This window comes from Aegilops tauschii, chromosome 5 (assembly GCF_002575655.3).
Source record: "Aegilops tauschii subsp. strangulata cultivar AL8/78 chromosome 5, Aet v6.0, whole genome shotgun sequence".
Taxonomy (NCBI): domain Eukaryota; kingdom Viridiplantae; phylum Streptophyta; class Magnoliopsida; order Poales; family Poaceae; genus Aegilops; species Aegilops tauschii.
Genome location: NC_053039.3, coordinates 4,141,027 through 4,153,298, shown reverse-complemented (window position 1 = coordinate 4,153,298; position 12,272 = coordinate 4,141,027). Strand labels below are relative to the sequence as shown.

The 12,272-nt window shown below is 43.9% G+C and overlaps 1 pseudogene; it reads right to left on the bottom strand.

Annotated features, from left to right (window-relative positions):
* Window positions 1-6,519: 6,519 nt before the first annotated feature.
* LOC141022242 (uncharacterized) lies at window positions 6,520-8,951 on the bottom strand (annotated as a pseudogene).
* Between the last annotated feature and the right edge of the window lie 3,321 nt (window positions 8,952-12,272).

The following is a 12,272-nucleotide window of genomic DNA, read 5'->3' as shown; positions in this document are numbered from 1 at the left end:
TGTGCCCCCTGAATATGGTGATGCTGCAATGGGGGAAGCTGAAGATCAAGAGGAACCAGACGATGTGCCCGATGATGATCTTCGCAGAGTCATTTTTGATGCAAAGAGACAATGTGAAAGTGAAAAGGAGAAGTTGAATTTCGATCGCATGTTAGAGGATCACAAAAAAGGGTAGTACCCCAATTGCAAAGATGGCAACACAAAGCTCGGTACCACACTGGAATTGCTGCAATGGAAGGCAGACAATGGTGTATCTGACAACAGATTTGAGAAGCTACTGAAAATATTGAAGAAGAAGCTTCCAACGGATAACAAATTGCCCGACAGTACGTACGGAGCAAAGAAGGTTCTATGCCCTCTAGGATTGGAGGTGCAGAAGATACATGCATGCCCGGTATGCGGTGCATTGCGGTATAAGATCAGACGAGATGACCCTGGCGAGGGTTCCTGCCAAGGTGATGTGGTATGCTCCTATAATACCACGGTTGAAACGTCTGTTCAGAAACAAAGAGCATGCCAAGTTGATGCGATGGCACAAAGAGGACCATAAGAAAGATGGGAAGTTGAGAGCACCCGCTGACGGGTCGCAGTGGAGAAAAATCAAGAGAAAGTGGGGGGACTTTGCAGGTGACGCAAGGAACGTATGGTTTTGTTTAAACGCGGATGGCATTAATCCTTTTGGAGAGCAGAGAAGCAATCATAGCACCTGGCCCGTGACTCTTTGTATAGATAACCTTCCTCCTTGGCTGTGCATGAAGCGGAAGTTCATTATAATGCCACTGGTCATCCAAGGCCCTAAGCAACCCGGCAACGACATTGATGTGTACCTAAGGCCATTAGTTGAAGAACTTTTACAGCTGTGGAATGGAAAAGGTGTACGTGTATGGGATGAGCACGACCAACAGGAATTTGACCTATATGTGTTGCTGTTTGTAACCATAAATGATTGTCCTGCTCTTATTAACCTTTGAGGACAGACAAACAAGGGATACCACGCATGCACGCACTGTTTAGATGACACCGAAAGTATATATTTGGACAAATACAGGAAGAATGTGTACCTGGGGCATCGTCGATTTCTTCCGACCAACCATCAATGTCGAAAGAAAGGCAAGCATTTGAAAGACATGGCAGATTACCGGAAGAAGCCCACCGTCCGTACTGGTGATCACATACTTGCTATGGTCAATGATTTACAAGTAATCTTTGGAAAGGGTCCCGGCAGACTTTTTGTTCTGAATGAAGCTGAGGGACGCGCACCCATGTGGAAGAAGAAATCTGTATTTTGGGACCTACCCTACTGGAAAGACCTAGAGGCCCGCTCTGCAATCGATGTGATGCACATGACGAAGAATCTTTGCGTGAACCTGCTAGGCTTCTTGGGCGTGTATGGGAAGACAAAAGATACACCAGAGGCACGGGAGGACCAGCAACGTGTGCACGAAAAAGTTTCAGAACCTAAATTCTCATGACTGCCACTTGATTATGACGCAACTGCTTCCGGTTGCATTGAGGGGGTTTCTACCGGAAAACGTTCGATTAGCCATTGTGAAGTTATGTGCATTCCTCAATGCAATCTCTTAGAAGGTGATCGATCCAAAAATCCTACCAAGGTTAAAGAGTGATCTGGCGCAATGTCTTGTCAGTTTTGAGCTGGTGTTCCCACCATCCTTCTTCAATATCATGACGCACGTTCTAGTTCATCTAGTCGACGAGATTGCCATTTTGGACCCTATTTTTCTACACAATATGTTCCCCTTTGAGAGGTTCATGGGAGTCTTAAAGAAATATGTTCGTAACCGTGCTAGTCCAGAAGGAAGCATCTCCACGGGCCATCAAACAGAGGAGTTCATTGGGTTTTGTGTTGACTTCAATCATGACCTTAGGAAGATTGGTCTCCCTCAATCGCGGTATGAGGGGAGACTGACTGGAAAAGGCACGCTAGGAGCGGACTCAATAATATGTAGGGACGGACAGTCTTGGTCTCCAGCACACTACACAATTCTACATAATTCTACCTTGGTGACCCCGTGTGTCAATGAACACAAGAATATTCTGCGCTCCAAACACCCGGAGCAGTGTGAGGACTGGATTACATGTGAACACATCAGGACTTTCGGCAGTTGGTTGCAAACACGTCTCATCGGTGGCAATGCTGTTTCTGATGAGCTGTACTCATTGGCCAGGGGACCATCTTCGACTGTATTGACTTACAAAGGGTACGAGATAAATGGGAATACATTTTACATGATCCCCCAAGATCAAAAGAGCAACAACCAAAACAGTGGTGTCCGCTTTGATGCAGCAACCAAGAGGGGAAAGGACACATATTATGGTTACATAGTGGACATATGGGAACTTGACTATGGACATAATTTTAAGGTCCCTTTGTTTCAATGCAAATGGGTCAATCTGTCAGGAGGTGGGGTACAGGTAGACCCACAGTATGGAATCACAACAGTGGATCTGAACAATCTTGGGTACACAGACGAACCATTCGTCCTAGCCAATGATGTGGCACATGTTTTCTATGTGAAGGACATGTCTACCAAACTGAGAAAAAGAAAAGATAAGGAAGCGAATACATGATACGATGAGCCAAAGCGCCACATAGTTCTTTCAGGAAAAAGAGACATCATGGGAGTGGAGGGCAAGACAGACATGTCTGAAGATTATGAAAAGTTTCATGAAATTCCTCCCTTCAAAGTCTAGGCTGACCCAAGCACCCTCTTAAACGATGAAGATGATCCATGGTTAGGACACAATAAGCAAAGGACACAAGCGAAGAAAAGTGAAGACTTTCTCTCCACACCTATTATGATGATGCCTTTGATCTAGAATATCACTGCTGTTACATGTCAAGAAATGAAATCCCCTTGTAACAGATGATTTTTCGTCCGAAACCCTGATACTTCGAAAGAGATTGTCCATTTTGTACACGAAGTGCATCCAGTTTTTGCATTAACCCTCTCAACTTTTTAGAACATGCTATGTGGGTGAAATGATGATACCATGTCAACTTTCAACCTTTTCAGAGTTAATTTGTAGTGCTTTTCAATTTCAGGGTCATTTAGTGTTGGAGTAATGGGCCACGGGTAGCCTAACCCGAGTCCTTGAGCATTTCAAGACATTCGGGCTGGCTGCGTCCCTCAAGAATCCAGAATGAAGCGCCGCCTTCTGGTGGCCGGCTGGCTCAAGTGGCCGGCTGCCAGAAGACGGCCAAGTACGAGAAGACGGCATCAAGACGGGCCGACTCCTAGCAGGCGGCCTCCAGAGAGGCCGGCTCCTAGCAGGCGGCCCACGACGCCCTCAGAGTCTGCGCCACCCATTAAGAAGACAAGACAGGGTGGCTACAGTGTAGCCCATCGCCCCCATATCCAGGGCTTGGCGTGGCCACTGTGCCCCGTACCGCCAGAGATCTCCGCACGGTGCGGCACTGTTGCCACTCCATCCTTGGCGTCACCCTTGTCAGGCGGAGCCCTGTTCCCACGACGGCCTGTCGGTACGGCCTACAGGCGGTGGGCCCTACCAGGCAGCGAGAGCCCGGAAGGCGGCACAGCCTGACCAGTCGGACCCAAGGGGAGCCGTCCTCTAGCAGGCGGCCTGCTCCTCCCTCGAGGTCCGTGCGCCATTAACCAGACGAGACACCGTGTGGCTACAGTGATCTCCCACCAGGCGGCGGGACTGTAGCCATGCCCCTCCTCGACCAAGCATGTGTCATTAGCATTGCGGCTACAGTAACCAGCCGCCGACCAGACCCGCAAGCGGCGGAGGCGGCCTGTCGGCTCCGTACCTGACCAGTCGGCGGGGCCCACTAGGTGGCGGGCCCCAGCAGCCGGCGAAGAAGCCGATGACAGAGACACTGACAACCGGGTCCTACACCCGGCCAGATTACCATTGTACCCCTGGGGGGGTAGGCCTATATAAACCCCCAGGGCACCCATGCAAAGGGTTCCCAATCTGTTAGAACTAGACTCATACGTAGAGAGAGGGGAGAGCTAGCCTTGCCTTCTCCTACCTCTAGCATACAGCTCGAGGGGCACCATTGTACTCACTAGTGCCTTAGTGATCATGCGGAGACCCCGCAGAGCAGGACTAGGGGTTTTATCTCCTAGGAGAGCCCCGAACCTGGGTAAAGTATGCCGGCGTTCGTGTCTACGCCTCATCCCGCTTCCGGGCACCTGCGACGTTCTACTCGCTCCCACCATGATAAGCCATCGTTTGGCATATGTCGCACTAAACCCCCGACATTTAGCTTAAAAATTAGTAAATGCATGAAAAATACCAAATGAAGTCAGAAAGGGTTGAAAATTGATGATGTGGCTTTGAATGGTTCATTTTGAACACACAAAAAGACTGGAGTTCAAATAAGTTCAAAAAAATGAAATACCTTTGTAACAGATGAGTTTTCGTCCGAAACCCTGATACTTCAAAAGAGATTCTCCGTTTTGTACACGAAGTGCATCCAGTTTTTGCCGTAAGCCCCTCAACTTTTTAGAACATGCTATGTGGGTGAAATGGTGATACCATGCCAACTTTCAACCTTTTCAGAGTTCATTTATAGTGCTTTTCGATTTCAGGGTCATTTAGCTTTAAAAATTAGTAAATGCATGAAAAATACCAAATGAAATTTGAAAGGGTTGAAAATTGATGATGTGGCTTTGAATGGTTCATTTTGAACACACAAAAAGTCTGGAGTTCAAATAAATTCAAAAAAATATGAAATACCTTTGTAACAGATGAGTTTTTGTCCGAAACCCTGATACTTCCACTAGTGCAGAACCGGGCTATATCACCGTTTCGTAAGGCCCTTTAGTCCCGGTTCTGTAACCAAGGTCCCCCCCTTTAGTATCGGTTCAACACGAACCGCCACTAAAGGGCCACCACGTGGCAGGAGCCAGCATCGGGGGCTGGGAGACCTTTAGTAACACCAACCGGTACTAAAAGGTTTAGGCGGGTTTGGGTTTATGATTTATTTTTGCTTTAATTTTGTGATTTCCTTTTAATTCTTTTTCATTTGCTGGTATTTTACGATACTACATATTGTACACGTTATGCATATATATAAATAGAATTTCTCGTAGAACCGATCATTATCGAATGTCTCGCATGCACCACCATTAATTACATACACATGTATATATACAATTTGGTATATAAAATTTCTCCTACATGGAGGCATTATTGCGGTAGCGGGTAATGGTATTCTCCTTTGGGATCTACGACCTGGTCGAGCAAAAATCCCACTTTTTCCTCTTGAGTTGCTCGTACGCGATCTGTTGGTAGGAGCTTATCCCGCACCTCAATGAACTATTAAGAAGGAGATCTATATGCATGTATTAGTCGTGTGATTAGATATCAATAAAGATGTAAAAATTGTGAATAGTGTTCTGGCAAACGTACCCATAGTTGTCTAGCAGATGTGCTCCTTTCGGACTCCATCATGTGAATGTTCTCGCAAACGTAGTATGCACATAAATCTCTCCCCGACGCCTGCTTCATGGCCTTTACTACAATAGAATTCAATAAGATGATAATTAATCAAGCATGATAGTTAATGGTATTGAAACTTGAATTAAAGAGATGGTAGCTAGCTAGTACTACTTAATTAATTACCTTGGGTCGATACCAATACAACTTTTGTTTCCATTGGCCTGGAACCATTTTGATGAACTTTTCCCAAGCCCTGCCATGTCATCATTTAACTGGATGCTCGGGTCAATATTCACTATGAATGGAGCAATTTCATCAAACTTTTCATAATCTTCTGACATGTTAGTTTTGTCATCCACTCCCATGATGTTTCTTTTCCCTGAAAGAACTATGTAGCGCTTTGGCTCATCATATGATGTATTCGCTTCCTTATATTTTCCTTTTCTCGGCTTGGTAGACATGTCCTTCACATAGAAAACCTGCGCCACATCATTGGCTAGGACGAATGGTTCGTCTGCGTACGCAAGATTGTTGAGATCCACTGTTGTCATTCCGTACCGCGGGTCTTCCGTTACCCCGCCTCGTGTCATATTGACCCATTTGCACCAAAACAAAGGGACCTTCAAACCACGTCCATAGTCAAGTTCCCATATGTCCTCTATGTAACCATAATATGTGTCCTTTCCCCTCTTGGTTGGTGCATCAAAGCGGACACCACTGTTTTGGTTGGTGCTCTTCTTATGTTGGGCGATCGTGTAAAATGTATTCCCATTTATCTCGTACCCTTTGAAAGTCATTATATTCGAAGATGGTAACTGGGACAGCAAGTACAGGTCAGCTTCAACAGCGGCGTCATGCATGGCACGTGTCTGCAACCAACCAGCGATAGTTCCCGTTTGTTCACGTGTAATCCAGTCGTCGGACTGCTCCGGGTGTTTGGAGCGTAGAATATTCTTGTGTTCCTCCATATACGGAGCCACCAAGGCGGAATTTTGTGGAACTGTGTTGTGTGCTTGAGTGAGAGAATGCCCGTCCATACATATTATTTGTTCCGGTCCTAGCGTGCCAGCTCTACCCAGTCTGCCCTTATGCTGTGATTCAGAGGACCAATCGGCTTAAGGTCGGGAATAAAGTCAATACAAAACTCAATGACCTCCTCATTTTCATGGCCCTTGGAGATGCTTCCTTCTGGCCTAGCACGGTTATGAACATATTTCTTTAAGACTCCCATGAACCTCCCAAAGGGGAACATATTGTGTAGAAATACAGGACCCAGAACGTTAATCTCTTCGCATAGGTGAAGTAGGACGTGCGTCATGATGTTGAAGAAGGATGGTGGGAACACCAACTCGAAACTGACAAGACATTGCACCAAATCATTCTCTAACCTTGGTATGATTTCTAGATCGATTACCATCTGAGAGATTGCATTGCGGAATGCACATAGCTTCACAATGGATAATCGAACATTTTCTGGTAGAAGCCCCCTCAATGCAACCGGAAGCAGTTGCGTCATAATCACGTGGCAATCATGAGACTTTAGGTTCTGGAACTTTTTCTCTACCATATTTACTATTCCCTTTATATTCGACGAGAAGCCAGACGGGACCTTCATATTGAGCAGGCATTCAAAGAAGATTTCCTTCTCTTCTTTGGTAAGAGCGTAGCTGGCATGACCCTGATGTATGCCGTATTTTCTGTGCATACGTTGCTGGTCCTCCCATGCCTCCGGTGTATCTTTTGTCTTCCCATACATGCCCAAGAAGCCAAGCAGGGTCACGCAAAGATTCTTCCTCACGTGCATCACGTCGATTGCAGAGCAGACCTCTAGGTCTTTCCAATAGGGAAGGTTCCAAAATATAGATTTCTTCTTCCACCTGGGTGCACGTCCGTCAGCGTCATTCAGAACAGATTGTCCGCCAGGACCCTTTCCAAAGATTACCTTCAAATCCTTGACCATATCATGTACATCATCACCAGTACGGTGATGAAGCTTCGTCCGGTGATCTGCCTCACCTTTGAAATGCTTGCCTTTCTTTCTTACGGGATGCCTACTTGGAAGAAATTGACGATGTCCCAAGTACACATTCTTCCTACAATTATCCAAATATATACTGTTGGTATCATGCAAACAGTGGGTGCATGCGTGGTATCCCTTGTTTGTCTGTCCTGAAAGGTTACTGAGAGCAGGCCAATCATTGATGCTCACAAACAGCAACGCATGTTGGTCAAATTCTTCCTGTTTGTGCTCATCCCACGCACGTAATTTGACAACTGTAAGAGTTCTTCAACTAATTGCCTTAGGTACACATCAATGATGTTGCCGGGTTGCTTAGGGCCTTGGATGAGCACTGGCATCATAATGAACTTCCGCTTCATGCACAACCAAGGAGGAAGGTTATACATACATAGAGTCACAGGCTAGGTGCTATGGTTGCTGCTCTGCTCCCCAAAAGGATTAATGCCATCTACGCTTAGACCAAACCATACGTTCCTTGCATCACTTGCAAAGTCCTCCCAGTACTTTCTCTCGATTTTTCTCCACTGCAACCCATCAACGGGTACTCCCAACTTCTCGTCTTTCTTACGGCCTTCTCTGTGCCATGGCATCAACTTGGCATGCTCTTTGTTTTGGAACGAACGTTCCAACCATGGTATTCTAGGAGCATACCACATCACCTTGGCAGGAATCTTCTTCCTGGGGCTTTCGCCCTCGACATCACCAGGGTCATCGTGGCTGATCTTATAGCGCAATGCACCTCATACCGGGCACGCGTTCAAATACTCGTACTCACCGCGGTAGAGGTTGCAGTCATTAGGGCATGCATGTATGTTCTGCACCTCTAACCCTAGAGGACAGACAACCTTGTTTGCTTCATACGTACTCTCGGGCAATTCGTTGTCCTTTGGAAGCATCTTCTTTAACATTATCAGCAACTTTCCAAATCCCTTGTCAGATACACCATTCTCTGCCTTCCATTGCAGCAATTCCAGTGTGGTGCCCAGCTTTTTCTTGTCAGCTTCGCAAATCGGGTACAACAGTTTCTTGTGATCCTCTAACATGCGCTGCAACTTCTTCTTCTCCTTTTCACTTGCGCAGTTTCTCTTTGCATCGACAATGGCCCGACCTAGATCATCAGCGGGCTCATCTGATGGCTCTTCTTCAGCTTCTTCCCGCATTGCCGACTCAGCTTCTTCCCCCATTGTTGTACTATCATATTCAGGGAACCCATGGCCATGATAGTTGTTGTCGTCCTCTTCTTCTTCATCGTCTTCCATATAACCCCTCTTTCTCTGTGCTTGGTCCAAACATTATAGTGGGGCATTAAACCAGACTCAAACAGGTGGACGTGAATGGTTCTTGACTTAGAGTAATTCTGATCATTCTTACAGCCAGCACATGGACAAGGCATAAAACCATCCACCCGCTTGTTTGCCTCAGTCGCAAGCAGAAAAGTTTGCACGCCATTAACAAACTGGGGAGAGCATCGGTCATCCTACATCCATTGCCGGCTCATCTTCATTACACAACACCGAATAGACCAAATTAATACAAGTTCATACAACACTTAAATTCAAGAGACAAATAAATCTCTAGCTAAAGCATTTAAATGCAACAACAAATGCGATCAAGATCGCAACTAAGGTAACAATTGATCCAACAGCATAATGATACCAAGCCTCACTATCAATGGCATATTTTCTGATCTTTCTAATCTTCAAGCGCATTTTATCCATCTTGATCTTGTGATCATCGGCGACATCAGCAACATGCAACTCCTATTCCATCTTCTCCCCCCTCAGTTCTTTTCAATTTTTCTTTCAAATACTCATTTTCTCTTTCAACTAAATTTAACCTCTCGACAATAGGGTCGGTTGGAATTTCCGGTTCACATACCTCCTAGATAAAAATATCTATGTCAACTTGATGGGCATAATTTTTCATAAACATGAAATGCAAAAAATAGTTATAAAAGAGAATAGACCACATCAGAATCATAACCCGGACGAGGGCTGACGGGGACGGATATCAAAACCATGGCACTATTTATAACAAACAACGTACAGCTAAGATAATTATATGAGTAACAACTATATATCTAAATCACACAAACATGATTTTTTTTATATAAAAAAGATAAGAACAAGAGGCTCACCACAAGGTGGTGCCGGTGACGGGACAGTGCGAGCGATCGACGGTGGTTAGGATGGAGACGGGAAGGCACTAAGTAAACCACACCTACATATGCAAGCTAAGAGTTATTTTGACCTCAAATTGCATATAAATCAAATACTACCACATATAAGTCCTCCCAAAATAAAACCCACAAATCACTATACTTATAGAGCATTGCAAGAGCTAATCTAGCAACGAGAGATGAAGGGACAAAGTTGCTAACCTTTGTGATCACTTGGATGGATGGGGTGCCTTCAAATCTTCACAAATTTTGGCAAAAATGGAGTGTGAGCTCGAGAGGAAGAGGAAGAAAACAGAGGAGAGGGGAAAGGGGAAGAACAGAGCGCTCGGGCTCGACGAAGGGGTTTATATAGGATGACCTTTAGTACCAGTTGGTTATACGAACCAGAACTAAAGGTGCATCTCTAGTCCCGGTTCATATAACCAACCGGTACTAAAGGTGCTGGTGGGGCCCCAGCCTGAAAACAAGCCTGCCACCACGTCTTTAGTACCGGTTCGTGGCAGAGCCGGTACTAAAGGTTTGCCACGAACCGGTACTAATGATCGCCGACCGCCTAACCGTTGGAACCGGCACTAATGAGCACATTAGTGTCGGTTCAGTTACAAACCGGGACTAAAGTGCTTCACATTAGGCCCTTTTTCTACTAGTGTTCGAAAGAGATTGTCCGTTTTGTACACGAAGTGCATCGAGCTTTTGCCGTAACCCTCTCAACTTTTAAGAACATACTATGTGGGTGAAATGATGATACCATGCCAACTTTCAACCTTTTCAGAGTTCATTTGTACTGCTTTTCAATTTCAGGGTCATTTAGCTCAAAAAAATCACCAAATGCATGAAAAATACCAAATGAAGTCAGAAAGGGTTGACAATTGATGATGTGGCTTTGAATGGTGCATTTTTAACACACAAAAATTCTGGAGTTCAAAGAAGTTAAAAAAAACGAAATCCGTTTGTAACAGATGAGTTTTCGTATGAAACCCTGATACTTCGAAAGAGATTGTCCATTTTGTACACGAAGTGCATCCAGCTTTTGGCGTAACCCTCTCAACTTTTTAGCACATACTATATGGGTGAAATGATGATACATTGCCAACTTTCAACCTTTTCAGAGTTCATTTGCTGTGCTTTTCAATTTCAGGGCCATTTAGCTCAAAGAATGAACTAATAGCAAAAAAAATAAACTAGAATTTTTTTATGAAACTCTCATAGCAAAAAGAATGAAGTAAAAATAATCAATTAAACTATTCTTTATGATCAACTAAAACAAAACTATAATATTCTTCAATAGCAAAAGAATCAACTAAAAAGCTTTTATAAAATTCTAATAGCAAAAGGAATCAACTAAAAAGATTTTATAAACCTCTAGTATTTTTGAAACTTAATTTTTGTAAAATTTATGCAACTAAAATTATCAAAGTATTTTTTTGTTCAAAACATTAATAGCAAAAAGAATTTTCATAAAGGATTTTTTTGTTAGAAACTTTAATAGCAAACTAAAAACAAAATCTGTTTTTCATTAAAATAGACATTTAAAATAACCTAGAAATTACCAAATTGAATATAATGATAAAACAAAGTAAGATTAAATAGCAGGAAAAAGAATCACTCAAAAATATATTTTATAGTAAAGTTATTCACAAACTAGTGATTCACACAAATTTAAAAGAATTCAAATTTAGACTATTCAAATTTGAAAACTAATGGCACTAACAGAAAGTTTATAATTTTTGTGACCTAAAAGAAAAAATAATCACTGAAAAATATAAGTATTTAGTAAGTACAAACAAAAGAAAATAAATAAAGCATCAAAGAAAACAAAAAAACTGGATTTTTTTTTTAAAAAAAATGCCGCCTACTGGGCCACCACAGCTTGAATACGACTAGAAACCCATTGGGCCAGGATTCAGGCCCACAGCAGGCACAGTAGGCCCACAGGCAGAGGAGTGTGACATTAGGCTCGTAAGCCTGCAGTTGAGAGGAGCACGAGAGGGTTAGAGCAACAGTGCTTGTAAATAACTCTCGAGCCCTCTCAGCTAGCGAGGTGGGACTAAACTTTTGGCCCCGGGCTGCACCAACCATCGGTCCCGGTTGGTGGCACCAACCGGGACCAATGCTACCCTTTGGTCCCGGTTCCTGCCACCAACCGGGACCAAAGATCTCTGCTTCCCGCACTTTGGGCTGACGAAAAGAGACCTTTGGTCCCAGTTGGTGGCACGAATGATAACCCACAAGTATAGGGGATCGCAACAGTTTTCGAGGGTAGAGTATTCAACCCGAATTTATTGATTCGACACAAGGGGAGCCAAAGAATATTCTCAAGTATTACCAGTTGAGTTGTCAATTCAACCACACCTGGATAACTTAATATCTGCAGCAAAGTATTTAGTAGCAAAGTAATATTTTGGTATTTCGTAGTGATTGTAACAATAGCAACGAGAAATTAAAAAAGCGGAAAACAATATGTGAAACGCTCGTAGGCATTGGATCGGTGATAGAGAATTATGCCGGATATGGTTCATCATGTAACAGTCATAACATAGGGTGACACAGAACTAGCTCCAATCCATCAATGTAATGTAGGCATGTATTCCGAATATAGTCATACGTGCTTATGGTAAAGAACTTGCATGACATCTTTTG